The sequence below is a fragment of the Toxotes jaculatrix genome, chromosome 8, assembly GCF_017976425.1.
Source record: "Toxotes jaculatrix isolate fToxJac2 chromosome 8, fToxJac2.pri, whole genome shotgun sequence".
Lineage (NCBI taxonomy): Eukaryota > Metazoa > Chordata > Actinopteri > Toxotidae > Toxotes > Toxotes jaculatrix.
In genome coordinates, this window is record NC_054401.1 from 18,263,123 (window position 1) to 18,286,060 (window position 22,938).

Consider the following 22,938-nt stretch of genomic DNA (forward strand, 5'->3'; position numbering starts at 1 on the left):
GTGTAGTGCTATGTAGCGCTATTTTAACCCCACAAGCCACAACTCTGGACTGCTCCTCCCATTTTACATCAAATGGCGCTAGATAAGACAACAAAAACTGACTAGCTAACCACAGGACAGAGGATACTATGAGATAATGGCAAAGTCTGGTCCAGCATGGAAGTGGAGCATGAATAGGGGAGACAGGAAGAGGATGTAGGCTTTAGGTCAGTGTTAGATATGTCCAAGTACACTCCCAGAGTTCTAGTTGTCCTCCCACTGATGACTAAAGGAACATATGGATCTCCTCTTGTGCTATGGCTGAAGCAGGGGGGGGGGGGACTGATGGCATTGGTTCCAATTAACAGACTTTCAAGAGGCAGACATTGAGTTGCACTGGGACAAAGGCTGGAAATCTGCAGCTACAATCACCATCTGCCTGTGTCAAAGAGGGAGAAGGGAGCCAGTATTCTTACAGGGGGTCTCCTGAAACCAGCAGCCACCATCCAGAACTGGCTGCTTCAATCCAGAAGGATGCCAGGAAACTGCACTGTGAGCTATGCTTCTCCAGTGACATAGAAAGAGGTTAAAGCACCCATCCTGTCTTCTGCTATCTAAATGCAGCAGCCAGCACTTCAAGGACTTTCAAGACTGGTTAAGGCTCATCCTCCAGAGTCATCCTCTTCAGTGTGGGAGAGAATCAGAGGTCGGTGGAGATGTCTTATTTGGGTGTATTGCTGAAGAGCACAGTTTTCAGCCAAGGCTTATGCCATCACACAGAATTGTTAAGACTTCCACTCTAGGCTAAAGTGGCTGTGCCTCAGACTTCCACAGCAGAGGGTTTCATCATTCTAGTTTACGTTTAAGTGTTCTACTACAGTGTATGAATACAGATTTTTTGCTTTAGGTATCTTGACTTACTTTGGGATTATTGTTCACGTTTTGTTGTTTTATAATCGCGATTTATCTTGATATAGCAGACATTCACAAAAAGGGCACATGCAGGGGCATAGCCCTAAAGAAGGCCATTTTGTTTTTGTGTGCTGACTGTGAATAAATATGAGTAAATTATTGAGTTTAACTTCTGCCAGAGCTCATGCCCTGTCTTTGTTGATGTCAGGTTGGTAGTTCAAATTCTTTGGGGCATTCGTGGCCCTACCTTGTGCATGAACATTGCTGCATGTTTGTTTTGGCTGCAAGGTGTTTTCTCAGTAATTAATTCTTTTTTTGGGGGGGAAAAAAAAACTAACACAAATCCATATTCATGTAGCACCAGCTGAGCAGTCAGAAGTGCTTTATGTGAACTTTACTGAACTCCTTCCTATTGCGTATTCAGCAGCTCAACGGAAGAGCAAATTGGAAATCTCCTGTGTCTCAGTTAAAAGCTTTATCTCATCCCCTGCCTAGCAACCAGTTATAAAAACACACACACCCAAACAGCCATGCAAGCATAAACACACAAACTGAGTCAGGGATGCACCTGCAGTCTCACACACATACACACACACACACGGACCATCCATGCACCCATTCTCACCCAGATGTGTAGGTGCAGGCACACTAAAACACAGACACACATGGGCATTTCCCCAGCCCCCTTGTATTTAATTAAGCTCCCAGGCTTGGACTTTTATTTGATCAAATGTTGCTGCGTTAATTCAATTAGCCAAGCCAGTCAGACGTAAGGGTGTCTGCTACACTGGTAGAGTGTATAACAGTTTGAAAAGGATAGATGAACCCTGCTGCTGTAGCGAGAACAGTCAGCACTATAGTCCAAGCAAAATCAAATCTGATGTGTTCGCACAGGTGAAACTGTGTTGTCGTGCTCTAAATGACGTGCTGTATTTGCCAGGCTGACCAGCCTGAACTTATTGAAATTTTCCCAAATCCTTCTTCACTGCCTCCAGTGCATTACCCATGAGTCTGTTAGGCCACTGGTTCCTCGTTTAAACTGAAAACACAATGGGGACAGTGAGGTAGGGAAGGCTGCCGCTTCTCGTTTTCAGTTATTATAAAGATGGGCAAATCTCTTGTGCCCCCCTTGCCTTGCGTTGCTGAGAAGGTGGGAAACTGTGGCACCGACTGCATCTGAGATCTGCCAGATTTTCTTCCTGTGCCAAATAACAGCAGTTCCTAAATCTGCATGTTGTTATGCAAAAGAAAGATTTTAGGTCAATATACTACACCCCCCACACCACCACCAACACAACAAGCACTCTAAAGCAACACGCATTTAATGATGATTCGTGTTTTGAAGTCATGATTTCACCACTTCAGTTTTGCGGTTTTGTTTGTCTAATGTTCTTTAATTTTGGTTTTTTAATGGTTTATAAACTCTTTGGTTAAATCTGTCTCATCTATTCACTGTACTAGTTATCACGGACATGTTGAAGTAAAATTTATGAAATGATTCCCACGTTACGCAATAATATATGAAGAATAACAATTACAGCAAGACACGTTTCTACAGTACTTCAGGTAAAAAAAAAAAAATCAATTATAAACAAATTGTATTCAAAAACAAAAACAAGAGTTTGATTTCCTCCTTAATGGAGGATTTCATTGCAGCAATTAAATTCATGAAACGCAATTATTTCAATGCACAGAAGTAAGAATTAACTGCAACCATTTTACAGCTGAAATAAAAGTCAGACACAGCCAACCCCTGAAAACCAATAAGTTGAACACAAGACAGTTCCAACAGATAAATAGTTCAGCAACCATGGAGCAAAGTAGGTAACTTTGCATTTACATTGATAAAAGGATCAATTAGCAGGTGATTTTAAGCTGGAAGTGAGGTGCTTGATACTTCACCCTTACAGCTCACCTCCTTGTGTGTCCTCCCAGAGACTTGTACGCTCCTCCAACTGGCATAATGTTGTTGGAAGAACAACCTTTGAGTCTGTGAGCATACTGGCAAGTGCTTGCAGCAATGAACTGAAAAGCAGTTTGACACGTGCAACGATGCCAAATTCAGTTTTGTTAGGTGTGCTAGCATAAAGTCAGATATAAACAGACAAAGAATCCCTGGTAATGTCAATATTTCATTATTTTATATGAAGTCATGCCTGCCTCACAAACAACAGCAAGAACAAAGTTCTTCGATGGCCATTTCTACATACTGTTGGATGTAAACTCCTTTGTTCTATAGATAGTGTGTGTCTGGTCCACTGTCCAGTTTTGCCAAGTTCTAGCCTGTGTTACTGGCAAAAACAGAAATGTGTTCCAGCAAATGGGATAATGTACAGCATAACGATCAATTGGCTCCAAATACTGTTTGTATAAGCCCCCCATAAAAAAAAAAAAAAAAAAAAAAAAAAACTGTGTTCTTCACACACCATAAATCCGCTGGTCCACAGTCTGTGGCTATGTGTGTGAGTAAACGAGAAGAGACTATGTGTGTACGTGTGTGTAAAGGCACCAGGGAGACTTTTATGATGCTCACGGCAGCCACCATGACAGAAACCCCACAGTTGGCGCGGTTGCATCAGCCCTTACTCTTGAAAAAGGACCATAAAAATGACACCGCTGTCATAATTTCATGTTACACGCCAGACGACTAGCTATGCAGCCTGTGGAACATATGAGCGTGGTTCATCTGGAAAGTGTGGGTCAGCGATGGCCTCGTTCTGGCCCATTTGTGCTTAGTCAACTGAGGGCATGTATTTGTCACCAAAGGGAGCCAATGCAAGATATGTATCACATGAGTCTTAGGGCTAGTGGAGCACACAAACCCTAGTTAGGTCAGTGATATACCTTCTTTCTCCTGTGCAAGTTATCTTTTATTCCAGTGTCTTAATGAAAAGAAATACTAGCACCGTTTAGTGTGAATGACATGACTCCTATTGTAGTATGTGGAATACAGCTGCACTGCAATATTAATCACTTTTTACTAAAGTGATTCTGAGACAGTACTTCAGCCAATTTAATAAATTGGCAATTTATTCTTCATCATACAATTGTCTGATAATTACAGACTAATAGGAGCTATACATTACCTGTTCTATTTGAGTGCACAGTGGGGAAAAAAAACAGTAATTTAACTGTGTATGGATTAGTAGTGGCCTGTGCAGGAGGTAAATATACAGTGGTAAATATGCTGCAATGATACGCAGCTGTGGAGGTGTATGACACATCACAACAGCTTTAAAAAACAGCACATTTAAAAGTTTTTAATACCCTGATAAATCTCTCTGACAAGCTTTAAATGGAGTTTCGCCCACATGTCAGCTGACATTTATACAGCTATGTAACTGCAGCGAAATCATTTAATGAATGGAGGGGGGGCATCCCAGCAGACTTGAATGCTTCCTCGGGGTTCTGGAGACTGAGTGGTGCTTCAGGATGGGCTTAGTCTGCAATTTATCTAGTCAGGACTTCAACTAATGCAGTCTCCAACTGTGGCAGTCTTTTTGTCTCACTTAAAATCCTGGCTTCCACTGATACCCATTTTTTCAGTTATATTTTTGTATGGATCTTCAAGCAGGTGGTGTGGTTTGTGGATGAAATGGGTGCACTGGCAGAGGTCAAAGCAGATTCTAAAGCTTGTTTCTTAAAGGTTGACGAGAAGATCACAAGAGACGACACGCAGCTTTAGCTATCACACACTGTTTGCCCGATGAATTAAGGATCCAGTAGAATCATACTGTTTTGCACTGAAATGAAAACATGTTTGGTTCTCCATTACGTGGTAATTTTGTGTTACCGCAACAAGACTAAGTTTACCAATACACCTGGTCAGTGTTGGTCTTTCATTAAATATGACATGGGCATTGTCATTTGATATGATGTTTGTTTTGTGCCATATTTATTATAATTGATAGATTCTGATGGGTTTGGTTACTTGATATATTCCAGTGATCAATCATTAGTGATGATCCTAACAATCACCATCATCCTGTGTTGCATCTGAGATTCTCTGGGTTCAATATAGTCTAGTGTACAAGATTTAGGAGGACCTACTGGAAGTAATGGAGTATGATATTCATAATTATGTTTTCATTAGTGTATAATCACCTGAAACTGTCCTGCCGAGAGCAGGATCCTCTTTCATGGAGCCTGCCGTGTTTCTACAGTAGCCCTCAGTTACCTAAAGGCCACTGTAGGTTCTTTTACATGCTTGGAAAGGGAGGCGTGAGGGGAGGGGTATTTAGTTGGTTGCCATCTGCAGCCTCACCTCTGCTTCTCTAAATCCTGGTTCTTTCATATGTTCACATCAAACACTGGCAAACAACAGTTTCAGCTAAACACTTTAAAACCAACAACAAACCTAAAATGACAGCTGCCCATCTGCTTTTGTCTCTATAGAGGACATTCCATGTCTTATGTATACACACACGCACACATATATATCATTGTTACATCATTGTTACAACCAGCAACATCAAAGTAAAAACATAACACTTTATTTAAAGTACTGCTTAAGCCAGGAACAGTTTTTTTGTTGCTGCTCCTCTTTGTAATTAGACTTGTCTAGATCTTGAAGTGTCCTTAGTTGATGTTTAAATGAAGGAAAGTCTGTAATTTCACTTAATTAGAAACAAAGCAAGCATTAAGAGGCTCACTTATCTCTCACTCTCATTTCCCTAAAAAGACAAGCCACAGTCAACAACCGAGCTTCAGTACCAACTCATCTTTATTATTTTTTCTTCATCTTTCATGCTTTCCTAATCATGTCTGCTGGCACCAGTGAACATGGAGGAAGCTTTGGTGTTCATTATACTTTGTATCAAAGCTTGATAATATGTCTGACAGTTCTTTCTTCCCTTAACTTTTTTTTTCCTCCTCAGGTTTTCAGACAAGGGCCTGACCACATCTCTGATCTGATGTCTGTATTTTCATTAGCTGACCGGTGCTTGCAGAATGTAATAATGACTACAACAAACAAGGCCAAATTATCGCTGTAATTAAGTTCTTGAACAGAGAAGGGAGGGAGAAGGGGGAGATGGATGACTTGGCCACAAATCTGGTCTGCTCTTCTGGAGGTGGGCTGGAGTGTATGTGTGTTTATATTCCAAGTGAGATGGAACAATCCACAGTCCAACATGTTCTTCTTCTTCCTCCTCATTATTCTTCTGCTTTAATTTTTTTGCATTTCCACCCCATCGTCTCTCTCCTCTTCTCCACCATCTCATTTTCTGCTTCCTATTATTTCACTGCTCTCCTATCTGCTTTCCTTCTCTTCCTTTGTCCTCAAGCTCACAGTTTCTCCCTTATTTCTTGCTGTGATACTGTTGCTCCAGTAATCTCTCCCATGTGTGTCATTCCCCTTCCTCTGTTACCATCCAACAACTCTGTCCAGATTTCAGTGAAGCACTGGGTTCCAAAATACAGTATTTACCAGGACAAACACAAAATCAATACCCACCCAACGCAAACACAGCACACAGGCAGCCTGGCAGATCTGCCAATGACGCTGGCTTATGCGCTGCAACTGAGTTCAGTGATTACAGAGCTGAAATGATGAAAAAAAAAAAAACCTTTGATCGTATCAAATCCATTCGAAATGCTCTCCAGTGCTGTCTCTTTTACTACAAGGGTACATGACAAACTCAATACCAAACATTTGTTAGATGGGTTACAGTACCAAATGTGAATATACATATGACTTAAATAATGGTGTCTTTGGTCATTTAGTGGCTACAGAATCCAAAAGGTTAGGAAATAAGTAATGGGAGTTCTGTGTGTAAAATGTGGGTTTGTTAGTGACACACCTACCCTGGTGCACACAGCCTATAGCCTAGGAAAAGCCCCATAGGAAGTAAGACTTGTCAAATGTAAAGGAATAGTTTGATATTTCCGGAAATATGATTATTCACTTTCTTGCTGAGAGGTAGATGTACGCTAAATATGTCGCTGAGGCCAGCAGCTGTTTAGCTTAGCACATAGCTAAACCAGTTGCCAGGCAACCAGCAGAGACTCCAAGAGGTTACTGGTTCTGACAAAGAAATCAAATAAATAATGTGTAACATACCCCTTGAAAAAAAAATTCATTACACATCAGTTTTTGCACAGATTACAAAGGCAACATATAACATGTTAATTAGAAAGGTTCAAAGGTGCTGGTGCGTAGATTTTGTCACCTTTGGACAGAGCCAGACTAGCTGTGTCCCCCTGTTTCCAGTCTTTACAGTAAGCTGAGCCAACCAGCCACTGGCTCCAGCTACATATACTGTACAGACATTTGTGGTATCGATCCTCTCATGTAACTCTCTGCAACAAAGTGAATAAGTGTATTTCCCAAAAGGTCAAGCTATTCCTTTAAGCTTTTCTTGTTTGTCTGTATAACATGATAACTGATACTGCTGTTGCTGACTTTCAACCAAAAATGCTGCTGATTTTGGCTGAGGCTGATTCATTTGTAGAATTCATTTTAGTGAAATACTGTCTTCCAACACGCATTACAATTCAATAAAATAGTCCTGTATGGCAAAATTAAACATCCTGAAAGTCTTTTCTGAATTATTCTCCATTCTGCGTTCACTTCTCTATTTAATAGAAAGACCTGACATAAAAAAAAACCAGGGCGGGATGCCAGAGTGAAATGACAACAGACAACAGTAACCATTTGCTGGAAATTTAAATCCAGGTTTCCAATGAAGTGCTCAGAGTTACGGTACGTGCAAGCCTGAGCATTTACAAAATGCTTTGGACATGAGACGGAGAGGAAACACAACAATCCACTTAAAATGATTCACCTTTGAGCAATTACTCAGTCTTATGTACTGTTCCTACAGGTGTCCGCCCTCAGACAGTCGTGTGTAACCACGACTGCATGCCTCGATCTGAATGCTCGCACTAACCTGACAGGAAGTCTCGTCTAAGATGACCATTTTAATGGGCTTCCTTTTCCTGCACCTGAACCCACAGAGTATTAAACCTACAAACTTGAATGACAACATGTTTAGACAATCCAAACCAACAGCCTTTTTGCTCTGCTCAATAAGACAACCCCCCCCCCCTTCCCCCTTTACTGTAAAATTTAATTCAAGCCCCCTCAGTACCATCTCTGTTCTCCTGAATGCAATAGTCAATACTTCGTTGATACTGCGGCTCCAGCACTGTGTACCCAGAACATCCGTGGGGGCCCGTAGCGAATAAAATGTGCCTGTTTAGTGTTTCTCCAGCTGAGCTGATCTGAAGCGACAGAAATTCAACCAACAGCCAGAGTGTCTCTCCGGAGACAAGAGGCTTCAGATGTCGGCAGCACCATCACTGCAGCTGTTAAAATTATCTGGATGAGAATGGCGCTAATCTACTACCCTTCATGGGGACTTCACACCGATTTGGGGACATAAAAGGAAATAACACAGCGCTCCTCTTCTGACAGAGGGAGGACAGATGGAAGAGGACGACACAGAGAGGAAGGTGAAAAGGGTAAAAATTGAGGGTGGCAGACGAGGAAGGAGGACAAGAATAATACCATGATCTCGCCTGCCGTTCCCAAAAAAAGCCACACTGATTTCCCCAATCACTGCATTGTTAGTGTTCCACCTGACGTGCGCATTCACATGCTGGCAAGTACAGCTATACAGAAACACACACACACAAACACACACCTCAGCATTAAGTACAAGATACTGTTTTCAGAGTTTTCAAACACTCTCTCCTGGGAAACCACGTCAACTAAATCATTTTTTTTCTCATCACCTAAAACTGATTTTGCTGGCTCGTGCGCAGGCTGATGTAGCAGAATCTCCACTGTAACTAGGACACAAAGCTGAAGCCTGAACTCAATATCTTGGTGTTCTGTAACCTCGGAAATCACAGGGTGGTGCTCGCACACACATACATTAGATCATTTTTCAGAATTATGCAGGGGGCGCCTTATAAATCTTGTCATATTATTCACTGTGACTCTTTACATTCCTTGGGCTAAACAGTGTGGTTGTATAGCTGATTATAACAGCTCGCTGTCGTGGTTCGTTGCTTTGTCTCAAGGTGGAGTGTATTTCCTCACGAACAGAACTCCAACTGAAACCCAGAATGATTTGACAGCAAATCTAGCCACAAACATCAATAAATGCCAGGCATCACATATTTATGAATAATGTTTCATCTCGCTAAACTCTGGAGCTATATGGTGTATTATTGCAAAATGTCATCTTGCTTTTCAATAGCTCATCAGACTGAATGGGGGAAGTGTGTCATCATGTATGCTTTCAATGGCTTTCTCCCAGCAGACCGCAGATCTCCCTCTCTCTTTCTCTGTCTCCCCTCTCTCGGGCTGGCTGACATTTAGACTCCGGCGAAGGCAGAAGGAAGAGAAGAAGTTAAAGAAAGGATTCTCTCCTGAAAAGGGACAGAACGAGCCTTCCCCACCCTGCAAGGGCGTGATCCGGTCAACCCCATCTGAAATCAAAATGGTTGAAGCTGCTCTGTCATCCATATGCAGAAGGGGAGCAGCTCTGACTGTGGAAAAAGCTAAAGGTTTTTGTTGTGTAGGCAAGAAACACTGAAAGTAAATTGCCACTGTGGACTCTTTTTTTCTTTTTTAGTTTCAGTAATCTCTGGAAACTTTTAAATTGCCAGAATCTACTTTTCTTGTTTTTTTTTTATCAATGTCGCAGACATGTTGCAACCAAGAAAACGGTTGATAATCTAAGGCAGCTCCATATTTGTGACACTGTAAACATTTAAGACCCTGCTCATGGAAGTTAAAAGGCCCAGGCTGCAGATGAATATGTACAATGAATTGCATTTTTGGAGGACCTTATGGAAGCCTATATGTGATTTTTCTAAATGTCCTTGGTGAATTCAACGCCGCATATTTTAAGTCTTAAAAGATTTGCTGCACTTGAGTTCAGAGCATACTCACTTCTTATCAAAATAAGAAAAAAAAAACACCTGTGTGCTGACACTCAATCCATGTTTACACGCTCATTTAAAGGATTTCACTCTAGCAAAAGGTGACATTGAAAAACACAACCTGGAGATAATAGTTTGAATTAGCATACCTACAATATGCGAGGACATGTTATGCATTACATGGTTTGAAAATAGACAGACACTGAATAAATCCTGCGATTTGCTTTTTAAATCTTTCAGATGTTTTTCAGAAAACCCACAAGGGGTCAGAGTGAAAACAAGATACTTGCCTCCCACAGACACAAACAGGGAAAAGGCAGGAAGGAAGAAAAACACAGACAACATTCACAAATGTAACTGCTATACAAGCAGATAATATTTATTAGATAGACAGATGAAGAGAGAGAAGAGGGACAGATTTGGGAAAAAAAAATACTCATGAATGCAGGCAGGCCTTGAGGGAGACACGACATAAACACCAACTTGTACAATCTGAGGATAATTCATGTTAGCACTCCCGAGGACAGGAAAGGAGTAATGCTGGCCAGCAGGCTTAAGCCCCAAATGTTACATAAAAATGCAAATACAGCAGTTATGTTCTGGTTTCAGAACACCAACCATCTCCCATGATGAAGATGCAAAAGTTTAGACTTCAGTGAGATAACATCTTAATTTTCACCGCACTAATCAAGTCACGAAATCTCCTATTCAGTGCGTGTGCTTTGTATGTTGCAAGACAATAGTACAGGCAGAGCTTTTTACTGCAGTAACAGGGTTTTGGCTTTGCAGGGGCTTCCAAGGGTGTTAGGTCCCATAGCCTCTTGTGCTTTCTTTCCTTCCATCCATCTTTCTGCCTCACTGCATGCTCTCTCCCTCCTCTCCTTACACCTCCACCATCTTACTCGCATCCCTGTCTCTTCACCCTTCCATGCTCCACTCCCATCTTCCATCTCTCTCCTCCTGTCCTCCCTCCATCTCTCTCTCTCCACAGCCAAGAGGCATCCAGCTTCTCATAACTCTTCATTAGAGCCTTCCCAGGGACCCGCGGCTGCATCATGTAACAGAGCAAAGTTCGACTGCAACCAGAGAGAGGGAGAGAGCTGAGCCCCTGAGACAATTAGCTCAGCCTGGAAAATAACATCATACTCCAGTCCATAGTGTCTGTGTGTGGGTGCCGGCAGGATGGCTGAAGCTGGCTTTGATTAGAGCTCCATATAGAAAACACATTGCAACACTGAAGAGCCTGAGGCATTTAATGACAGAGAATCAGAACGAGAGTATATGCCTACATGTAGTTCTGTGAGTTCACAGAAGGAATCACATGAACACAAAAGAGGTATCACCCTATTGCACATGTTCACTAATCCACACAAAGCTCACGTGACAGTTGAGGTAATAACATAGAGAGTTTCTCTGGGTGTCTTAGAATTGTCTTATTGACACCGCTACACTAATTTTCTAGCTAAAAAGTGGGGAGTTTTTAATTATGGGTCTGTCTTGGCATCCAGTTAGAAACTTTGCTAGTACAACATGTCTCTTTGGTCTGATACACGTGGCCTTTAGAAAGCTCGGAGGTACCTATTTGGGTCAATAACTGCATATACAAATGACAATGTTTTTTTTCTGTTCCTGCACAATTTAAAACACAGAGAGAGAAGAAAGCTCCTTATAAAAGCTCCTTATACGGAGGTGTTTACAGCATGTAGACTGACAGCTGCTTCTCCTTTTTATAGTGCTGCGTATTAGTGTGATATATATATATGTCATATGTCACATGTCACATGAGCACGACCCAACAAGGCTCTGACCAAAGAGACACAAGCAGACAAATAAGTCTCTGTCACTTTGACGTGGCTGCTTTGTCCGTTTGACCTGCTATGAAGCATCAGGTGTCCCGAGGGGTAATTCCACTGGCAGAAACATAAAGATCAGGGAAATTCCACTGCACTTGAAAACTCCTTTCGCACACAACTACACGCACATAAAGTCTTGATAAGTTTATCATTTTGAGAATGTAGACGAACCGTCACAGGGTTTCCCCTGTCTGTAGTAATAAGGGTTTCTTTTGTGATTTTTTTTGAGGTTTTATGTCATCAAGTCTGTCATCAGTATTATGCCAGGGTCATGGTTTCAGTCTCATCTTTATCTGTGTCCGTGCAGCCTCTCATTCATATGCCCTGCCATGTCTCTCTGCCAGTCGCTTTATTGTATAGGCACCTCTTGAACTGGTCCACCAAACTGCGCAGGCCACATCGGAATTGGGCGGGGGGGGGGGGGGGGGGGGGGGGGGGGCTGTTATGCAAGAGTATAAAGGTTAGCACTCTAGAAGTATATCCAGCTTTTTGCTCTAAAGTTCTGTGATTTCACTGGAAATACATTCCCTTGATTGCTTCTCAGTTTCTTTGCCTTCTGAGTGAAGCCAGGCACTCCAACTTCTGACTGGGTACTTTTATATTTCCTCATGAAAGCCATATGACTGTAAGATTAAATGCCTGCCTTCTTTACCAATACTGCTGAAAAAAAAAAAAAAAAATCCAAAATATCCAAATCCAAAACAGTGGGAGATCCAAAATAGTGTTACTTTGTTGTACATTCTTAAGAATAGAAGCCAGTGCAGAAATTAAATTAAATTAAATTAAATCAAATTCAATTACATTTTTTTTTTTTTTGAAACCCATTTCCACTGAAGGCAGGAGTGGAATAGCTGAGCATAAACAAAGCACTGTATAATTTACAGTGCAGTTGGCTACCTAATAAAACTCATTACTTTAATAAAACAAGAGTCCAAGAAAAAGGAGAGGATATGAACACTGCTTTTAGACTGATAATAACAGAGCTGCTCTGCTCGGTTTCTTCAAAGTTTCCCCTGTCACATCCTTCTTAAACAAAACAGCAGAGACTGTAGCTGCTTTGTGCTGCCGCCTTAAGGGCCAGTCACCTGCTTCTTGTGAATCCCGGGAAATTAGTAGGAAGGTTATAAACCACAAATTATGTGTAATATACCTGTATATGAGAACCTTCAGCAGTATTGTTGAGAGTATTTGCATTTGCTGACAGGTGATTTTTGGAGCTGCTGATTGTAACGTCTAAAGGAGATTTTAAGAGTCTATGGCACTGAACACACATGGGTGCATAAACATGCCATATATGTCAATGAGGGACAAAACAAACAAACTGTACTTCTGATACTGATAATCTGTCTTTCCATGCATTGTCTGTCTGACAGCTGAGGGGGAACAAAACTGGAATTGCTTTTGTAAGCAGTAAAAAAAAGTGAGACTTCTACATCTGCATCAACAGACAAGATTCTAGTGTAGCTTATTTCGTATTTTTCCTAAGCCTCTAGCCTCAGAAAGCTACCAGACAATCCACAGCAGCAGTTCAATGTTCCCACAAGTTAGAAAAATTCATAGACTATTTATATCACATACATATTATACAATATTTGTATGTCTAGTGGTGTTTTTCTCCTAAAATAAGTAGAAGTAAGAATGTATCTCTAATTGTCCAAAATGCAAGAGAGGGGTTTTTGCTTACTTGACAACTTGAGTTTGCTGCAACAACCAAAACATCACAGAGATATTGTTCATCAAGGTGCTTCCAATCAAGACAAATGTCCGTCTTACCAATTTTTTTTTCTCTCAATCATTATAGCCTGCTAAAGTAACTGGCAATTTATAAAAAGGGAATGAAGGAAATGACAAACTCCCTTCTTTGATATTCAATATGCAGCACATAAGCACACCTACAGTATCCACACTCAAGCTTCGAATTCACACAAGCATGGACACACACCCACACACAGAGCAATCAGTGGTGCCAAGACAGACATCTCACTCCTGCTGACACCCCCCCCCCCCCCCCCCCCCCACAAGACTGAAGACATCTCTCCACCGCTGTCACACTGTCAAACCGTCAAACCGTCAGGAGGAGACAGAGGAAGACGGACAGGCAGGATGAGAGAAAATCAAGAGTGTTACACAGAGTGGGAGAGAAATGCAAAGACTTCTTCCTGAGATAAAAATGACAGGCACAACAACAGTCTGTGATCTTCTGAGGGCAGTTAAGTCATGCTTGCTGTTTGATGTTTTGATGCTTGACAGGGACGCACTGAAACAACAGCTGGCCTCACCGTCCTTACACAAGCCACGGGGAAGGAAAGAGTCCTGCTGATATAGGACGAATCACGATGACCACACACATCGAGGCCAGTAAGTTATTGGACCCAGCGTGGTACATTCCAAGCTGTGTAAAGTCAATTTTAAATCACACTTCCAGTATAGTCATCTTCAATCAGGAACATTATCTCTCATGATTATTCTAGCTGTGTCAGAAATTACTGCCTTGTTCACTCATACAGTGTTTTCTAGATAACAGACACTCATACACTAAATTATTGTCATTTTGCATTATTACAGGAGTGTAGAGTAACAGGACCGTTTTCCACATCAGACGCTGTGAGACTGTTAGCAGAAAGTAGTGCACACTGTTGCATCGTGGGAATTTTCTAAGGAGACTATATAATGCACAAAATTCACCCTTAAAATCTGGACAGATAAAATGGATAAATAGAGTGCACTATATAGTAAATAGGACGTGATTTCAGACTCTGTTATTTCAATATTTCCTCTATTTCCAACTCCATTACCTGACTGACTATTCACTTCAACTGATCAGAGTTTGCTCCCCCGCCCACATAAGCCAATCATTCTGTAGCTCTTGTTTAAATCTGTTCCCAACTTTCTCAGCTGTATTTTGAGTGTTATTTTGATGTAGCCCACTGCAGCCCCTCCACCTTCAGTTTTCATGAGAACCAGCTGTCCAATGGGCCCATCCAATGAGCTCATCCCAAGTCACGCTCCAGATCACATCCAGATCTTCAGCAGGGCTTTATGTTCTTCGATTTCTTCACCAACAACTAGTGTCTACACTTCAAGGTAGATATTCTTGCACTGCACATGGTGTTACTGCTCTCATAAAAATGTTACTATCACAGTTGTTACTCCACTGCGGATACAGTGGTTGAGTTTCAGACCCCAGCATCGCTGTTTCGATTCCGGGCAAGGTCCCTTATTATGCCCCTGACTCTATTCTTGTTCCCTGTCTGCCTCTCTACTATCTACTATGCAATAAAAGTGAGAAATTCCCCCAAAAAATTATCTTTGAAAAAAAGTCACTAATGCACCTATCAATCTTTTCTGTAACTTTCCCCCATATTCTTGGGCTGGATCGTTTATAACTGTTAACAACGAGGTTTGGATGTAAACAGATGGGTGTTCAACATCAGCTCAGAGCTAGATTTGAGCTCCCCTCCTGTTTTGTCTGGTGAATATTCACAAAGAGACACAAAGCACTGGATGTTCAAGTTTTTAAGAGGCCAAAGATATCTTCAACTTACCTGCATTAGGGAACCTATCAGTCCTGACAATTAGGCAATACTCCTGTCAAACTGTCCATAATGTTAACCAAAACTCAAAAAGACAGAAATAAATGACCGTGCACTGCTCAGAACAGTGCCACTGGTTCCACTCCAGGCTCCATATCACACACCATCGATCAAGGAAAATTCCAGCTAATTCATTGTATTGGTGAGTAAAGTGTTTTCTGTTCTGTGGATCAGGTGGTAAAGACTAGGATCTCACTGTCAGCCCTATTTTACTTCCCTGTCTTTAAGCAGGAGTCTCGTTTGTCTTTAAACAAAATGAAGACAACCAACATCAGAAAGCCAAAGATGACGTGTGCATCGTGTAAATACAGTCTGACACGCTGCACTGAGTGCAGATCAAACTAAAAACATCCCCCGCTCAGGTAATTATTTTTCACTGCCACAGTTAGCTCAGGGAACAAGGCTGATATGTTAATCAGAGCACTATTTGCAGTTGATTAATACATCATGCCTAAAATGTAAATTTCTCTTCTTTTTTATGTAACAAGAAATGTTATGTTTTAAATCAGAAAAGCTTTTGATGTGTTTCTCACATAGAGACGAGAAGCATTAACACTACAGACAAGAACATGCCATTTTGTTCAGTAATCATTATTGATCTTTCATCATCATGTCTACCACAACGTGCACTCCGATGCCACAGACTTTTGTTACGCAAAGAACTGCAATTAACAATTAATCATTTGTCTCTAAAATGTTATAAATCTGTAAATGTCTTGTTTTCTCCAGTCAAAAGTTCAAAATTCAAAAATATTCAGTTTATTTTCCTGTATGAGCTTTATGTCCTCACAATACGAGAAGCTGGAACCAGCAAATCTTTGGCATTTAAAAAAAAAATGACCACAAACAATTATTTGATCATCAAATTAGTTGCAGCTGAATTTTTTTGTTAATTAAGTAACTGTTGCAGATGTAGTTCAGTAAAACCTCAACAAACAAGAAGATGTGTTGATGTATGTAACAGTTAGTCTGTAATACCCATAAATATGTAAGCGCACAGCTAACCACTGATCTTTCTATTTACCTATAAACCAACAGTCACATCTCTGATGAAGAAGCAAAATGAAGAAACAGCATTTATCCCATAATATTGCGTACAAGGGCAGTCAAGCACCGGATCAGTTAACACTGATAAGGTGTCGTTATGTTTAATTAGAACAAAAACACGTCACACAGCGTGGAAGAACTCACTGTGACTGTATCTGTCCACAGACAACTGCATCCTTGCACAGATTTCAAACACAGACAACACATTTAGGCACAATAAACTATTATATTTGAATTACACATAATTGACTTCAAATTGCATTTTAATCAACACTTTTCTCTGATTCAAAACGAGGCACACGATAAAGCAAATTAAGCTATGGTTAATGGAGTTCGACCACATGCAATTTTGCAGCATTCACACTCAAGATTACAGTGGACTGCAGTCAGTCGTCCACAGCGTTTCGGAGGTGAGGCTCAGGCCCCCAGCAGCGCTTCTGCAGCCAGCAAGGGCAGTCTTAATGAACAGCGAGATACATGATAAATGTGGCCATATGGTGGAGCCGGCTGGCCAAGCCAGGGGTGCTAGCTAGCTCTGCTAAACATGTGCACACACACACACACACACACACACACACACACACACACACACACACACACACACACACACACACACACACACACACACACACACACACACACACACACACATCCTCATACCTCTCTCTTTTCACTCCTTAGCTAGAAAAGAAGAGTCATCAAACTCTGCACAGCTCGAGACAGCAGCAGGTAGGGGTTAATGACCTCCAGGTCCTTTGGAGAGATGGAGTGTTATGGCCTACTGCGAAATCATCACAGCACTTCCTGTCAAAAAGTTTCACAGAAGTTGGAGTGAGGACACAAACTAACTGTGCATGAGCCAGACTGTCACTCAACAGCGGTGACTTTTTAATTACAAGCATTGTATGTGCCTCAGCGCATAAATACAGGAAGTCTTCCTAATTTATATTTGCCTCGCTGCTGATTTGCTGTGTGTATGTGTGTGTGTGTGTGTTTGTATGTGTGGGGCTTAACTGAATCACAGCAGATGAAGCCATATGCTGTCTGCCTTTGTAGGCACTCATTTTCTTGTTCCTCTCCCCTGCTGTATACAGTGCTCCGCTCTGTCTTATTACTATTCAACACACATACTCCACATGTTCATATACTGTAACTACAGAAACACACACACATGCATAATCATTAACTAGCCTACAGACATACACACACACACACACACTTACACTCATGGACTCAAACAGTGAACAAGCCATTGTTCTTCTTTCACAGCAGACACTATCTCTCTCTAATTGGCTCAGCAAAAACAAAGGAAGGGCCTTGGATGCCCTGCTGCAGCTCGGCTCATTCAGTCTACAGGGATGCCCTCAGCTGTGCCAAAACACATACAGAGGCCTTGGATATGACTGACCTCTGAGCTGTCTGAAGAAGGCCAGTTCTTGATTACATGGCGCAGTTTCAGGGTCTATAATGAATCAGTAAGCGGACGAGTGCACTTTACTTCAGAACAGTTTTGCGAACGGTTTTATGAAAAATGCTCTGTGGGCTGCCAACAATGCACGTGAAGTCCACATCTGAACAGCGCTCTGAGGCTAAGGCACAAAGCACGACACACTGTTCAGTCAAGCAGGTTTTCTCATCAGGCGTGTTTGTCAAAATCCAGGCTACAAAAGAACCCCACTCCAATCTCCAACTAAAGTTTACGACACCATTCCTCCCAGTGCAGCTCGACACACAATTGATAGGCGATAAGTCTTCACCGCGTGCAATCCCTGGCTGTCAAACTTCCCCGGTGTTTTTAAAACAGAGAGAGAGAGAGAGAAATGCTGGGGTCACGTCGGCTGTGGGTGTAATTTGTGTTGGTGCAGTTTAGTTCAGCAGTGTGAAACAACTCTGAGACAGCAGTGTGATATATGACCGTACCGCTGGCATCATTGATCTTAACTTTAACTGCAGTAGTGCAGTGGTAGTTGATGGGGTGTTATATTGCAGAGAAAGGGATCACAGAGGGTGTATGGTGACCCCATCATCCATACATGTCTCACTGGTGATTAATAACAGGTGAATCTGTTCTACTTTGCCAAGAGACAAAGGTGAGTATATTCTGCATGTCCATGTTCTCCACTAATTTCATAATGTTCTAACTCAAGGTTTTACAAGGCTATAAAAGACAACTGGGTAAGAGTCCTACCTTCAGCCACACTGCTTCTCTTGAATGAGTTTTTCATATGCCTTTGGATGTCTCATTGTCATCCATTATAATCAGTCGAGTGCCTGAATGCACAAGCGTTGGGTGCAAGGACTAAGTAAAATAACAAAGAAACAGCATCCTCTTCTGGTAGAAAATGATCACAGCACCTGCTGTTGCTTCACGTCTCTCGGCTCCCATCAGTCCAGATTTATTGGCAGCAGATGTTTATATCAAAAACAGGCATGAGAAAAACAAACCACAACTGCAATCATACAGCAAGTAATACCTCCCAGTACAGCAGTGTCAATCTGTGTGTGTGAGCTGTTTGTGAAGAGGTGGTCGCAGCGGCCGTCTCAGTTTCGAGGGTTCAAAGTCCTACAATTGTTAAAAATGTTACGGACCGGGCAACTCATTCATCATTTCCAAAGATCAGCAAGTGTTCGAGTCCAGTCATTTCCCATCAACATCTAATTACACGGGCTGTAACATAAATAATTCATGTAGCACTTTAGGACAAAAACATCACAATCAACACAGTCAATCTGCAACTTCTGTCATTACTAATTCAGCATCTGCTGAATGCTTTTCTGCCACTTTTTCTACCACTTGGCCTGATTACAGGATGCATGTGTTTTTGTGCATGCTGTGAGAATGTGTCTACGCATTATAAGTCCAAACAATTTATTATTCAACCCTTTCCTCGATTCCTAGAAACGTAAAGGGATTTCTTGCTTCAGTTTTGAATGGTTACCAGAATTAATTCAAGCTGTCTTTTGCGTTCCAGTGACTACTATAGCTTACAGCCAAATGTAAAACTAATTAGATTTTTCAAGTGACCATTATTTCTGTAATATGTTGTCATAGAGCTCATGCTTGCGAACACATCCTGAGTGCTCCGAACAAGCACTTAATTTGGGCACTGAACTAGCACATGCATAATAATGACCTTATTTGCATATATTATGTCAGTCTGTTTAGTATGTTAGCGTTTGGTAAACTTCTGGGTTTAATCGTTCCGCAGACATTCTAATTGGGAGTTTGTTAATTGGTTACATTGATGCTCTGACACTTGCTCATCTACTGGCAGATCTCGTTTGTTCATTTCAGAAGCAAACAGCCTACAGTGCTTTCCCACTCAGCACAGGGTGTAACACGGAGAGGCAGGACTGAATGATTTCTGTGCCTCGGTTTCACCATCCAGGCGACTTATTTTACAATTTGTTTACAAAAGAGGAGATTTATACATTTAATTCTATGTCAACAAACTAATGGTGCTATTTATGCATTACATTAACAAACTGGTGATTGCAATGGGACTATACTGGATAACAAGCTACAGCAGCACAGAAAAGCCTTTAACATTTAAGGGGATTCTACTAAATGGCTGAAGCATATTGTTCTCAGCACATACTATAGGAAGTTCAAAGCAGTATGATGTAATGACCATGAGCTGTAACTTCATTTTTCCTGCCAACAGCACTAGATTTAAAATTTAAAAGATTATTGCTGCCATACGCAATACACAAATTCAATTATCGTTAATTCCACTTTACAGCTGATACAACAGTATCACAATATTTAAAATGCGACATTATATATATATATATATATATATATATATATATATATATATATATATATATATATATATATACATTAATATATATATATATATATATATATATAATATATATATATATATATATATATATATACATATATACATTAATATTAAAGTGGTGCCTTAAATTTATAAATTAATTCTAAATGTATGCAAAATGCATTTAATACTAGTTGCACCACTGAAATTAGCAAAGGAGTAAAGTCACAGTAAATGATGTGTCTGACCTACCAGGATTAATTCCTACATAGTGGACTGAGAAACGGCAACATATTTAAGACTAAGAGATTGTACTGTCATAATCATCCTCCAATGCAGTAAACTGTATTTATGAACTCTAAAGGTCTTGACAAAAGGTTATTCAATTATAAAATTTTAAGATTTCTTATGGACCTGCAGATCTACAAGTATAGCACTGTCATTTTAATTTATTATACTGTTTTTCTTCAAGCCAACAGCACTAAAAAGCACGGCCGACTGGGAAACTTTACTATAGTCAGAGCACTGGAAGTGCTTTTAAGGAGCAAGATGATCTACAGTGGGGTACAAACGGGAAGGATACCGAATAGTCTAACAGCTCTGTAATCAAAGAGAAAGCCATGTCCCCAACTAACCTACACAGTGTGTTGTTGTATTTGAAGGATATGTACGCTGTACATGACCCACACTACAGTTAAAGGCAACAGGCTCAATGCAATAAAACAGGCAGAACTTTATGGAATGTCAGTGAGCTACTGCTCCATATCATATCACTCTACTGCAACTGCAAAGTGTACAATGCTGGGTTGGACAAGACTAACAGAAGTAAACTAAATAATGCAAAGACAACTCCATTAAACAATGTAATTCTAACATTCCCTAATATTCCCTCCAGGAAAACAGCACTATCACAACTGCAACACTCAACTGTATGTCTGTATTCTGAAATGATAAATGTAAACATTGTGACAAATATGGCAGTTTAAACAGTCAAACTATGTCCTCAGTGATAAAATAAAGCAACAATGAACTGGTAACTCATAATGTCTCATGGCATGAAATATTCATACTCATAAACATTTAGAAACAACAGGGATATTTATCTAAACCTGGCCTTTATTCTCTATATAACATGGTGTCACACTGCTTTGTCTCTCTGTTGTAAGGAGCTACACATGTCAGTAGTTAGCCTTCCTCCCATCATTTTATGTCACGTTGTTTGTTGGCTCTCTGTCTGCCATTGTTACCTCTGTCAGTCGCTTGACCTGCTGACCTTGTGTGATGAAACCACCAAGGTAGCCATCAGTCATGTGTCGCCCTGGCGTCCTCCTGCACCAGCCTTTGAACTCAGCTTCCTCAGCTCTTCCCTGCTGGCCGCACTTTCAAACCTGAAGCCCTCTATGACCAAGGTCTCTCCGTCCTCCTCTATGCTGGCCTCACACTCCTGCTGAATCTGTCACAACAACAACATGCGCACTCAACCACGCTGTGCAGGGTATGCCCGAGCCCATAAATTAATAACAAGGTTATTTGTACGTCCATCTTTGTTAAACACTACCTTGTGTAGTATGCACAGTAGAAAGAATGATCTCGCACACGGCCTAATGTGTGCTTGCATGCTTCCTGATGGAAAGAGACTTTACAAAGAGTCCTCACTAACATGCTAACTTATAGTAGTATTTTACTATCCTGGTTTGAGTGAGGGCCTACATCTCAAATTTTTATTGAGTGATTGAAAGCCCTTTCATGAATGGCTGGGGTGGGCTGGGACTGATGTCGGGAATGTCATTCAACCGGGCCACAGCCAGAATCCAAAAAAATATGACAACAAGTGTGGATGAAATCGACGCAGTTATCAAGGCCGCTGTAAATCAAATGTCTGACATAACAGCTCCTAAATCAGATCACCACACACTGAAGACATTTCTGTAAAGCAAATAGGATTTTTCTCAGTCTACCAAAGGGTTGTGTAAAAAAAAATTATTTATTTTTCGGCCCTTTCTGGTACAGGAAGATTAATGCTTAAAGCTGTTTGTCCCTTGATCGCTTTGATGAAAGACCATGTAAAAGATGCAGAGGCTCTGCTTAGAGTGCACAGCGACAATTAAGTGGTAAAATAGTTAAGCAGCTTCAGTGTCAACTAAAATTTATGTTGATGGCAATTCAGTTTACATATACACAGCTTATGTTTTGTAGCTGAGAGGGGAAATTAACTGTGTTGCTATGCAACCGTAGGGAAGTCATGTAACCCGACTACTTCTGACCTCAGTATTGAGTGAATGTAATAGTCCTTTCTGCTTCATTATGCACTTCAAAGACAGGATGAAATAAATTAAACAAATATACCTCTCTGGTACCCACAAGGTAACAGCATCAGTTTCGGGGCAAAGAACAAGGAAAGAACACGAGGATAAGAAAGAAGGCAAACCTCATGGAATCACATAAACTGAGCTCTTTGGAGGTAGTCTGGTTAAGATTAGACCAATAAAACTGACTTAATGTTTAATGTTAGGGGATGATTGTGGTCAGTATCATGCTCACATGGTTCCATTGGGATTTGTCCGACTATTCGCTCTCCTGCCACTATACATACCGTTCTGCGCCTCTGCAAGTCAGTGGTGCCTGTTACAGTGCACAAGTCCAGCAGCTCCTCTATGTCTCTCAGCAACAGCTGGGCTTGTGACAACACTGCAAGGAAATTGACGCAAAAATACCTCTACCATCCACAGTACATTTGGCATTTTTCTAACAATTCCTCATTTGAATTACTGCGGCACTCCCGCAGACATGGAAATCTCTCAGCTCAAGCGAACAGAGACGACATTCACAAATCAATTATGCAAAAATATAAACATAAAACTATTCAAGTTC

At 41.0% G+C, this 22,938-nt stretch overlaps 1 protein-coding gene across 1 annotated transcript in view; it reads right to left on the reverse strand.

Annotated features, from left to right (window-relative positions):
- The window catches only part of LOC121185645 (RNA-binding motif, single-stranded-interacting protein 3-like), a 160,128-nt gene that overhangs the window by 134,829 nt on the left and 2,361 nt on the right, over positions 1 to 22,938 (reverse strand). The window lies entirely within an intron of this gene.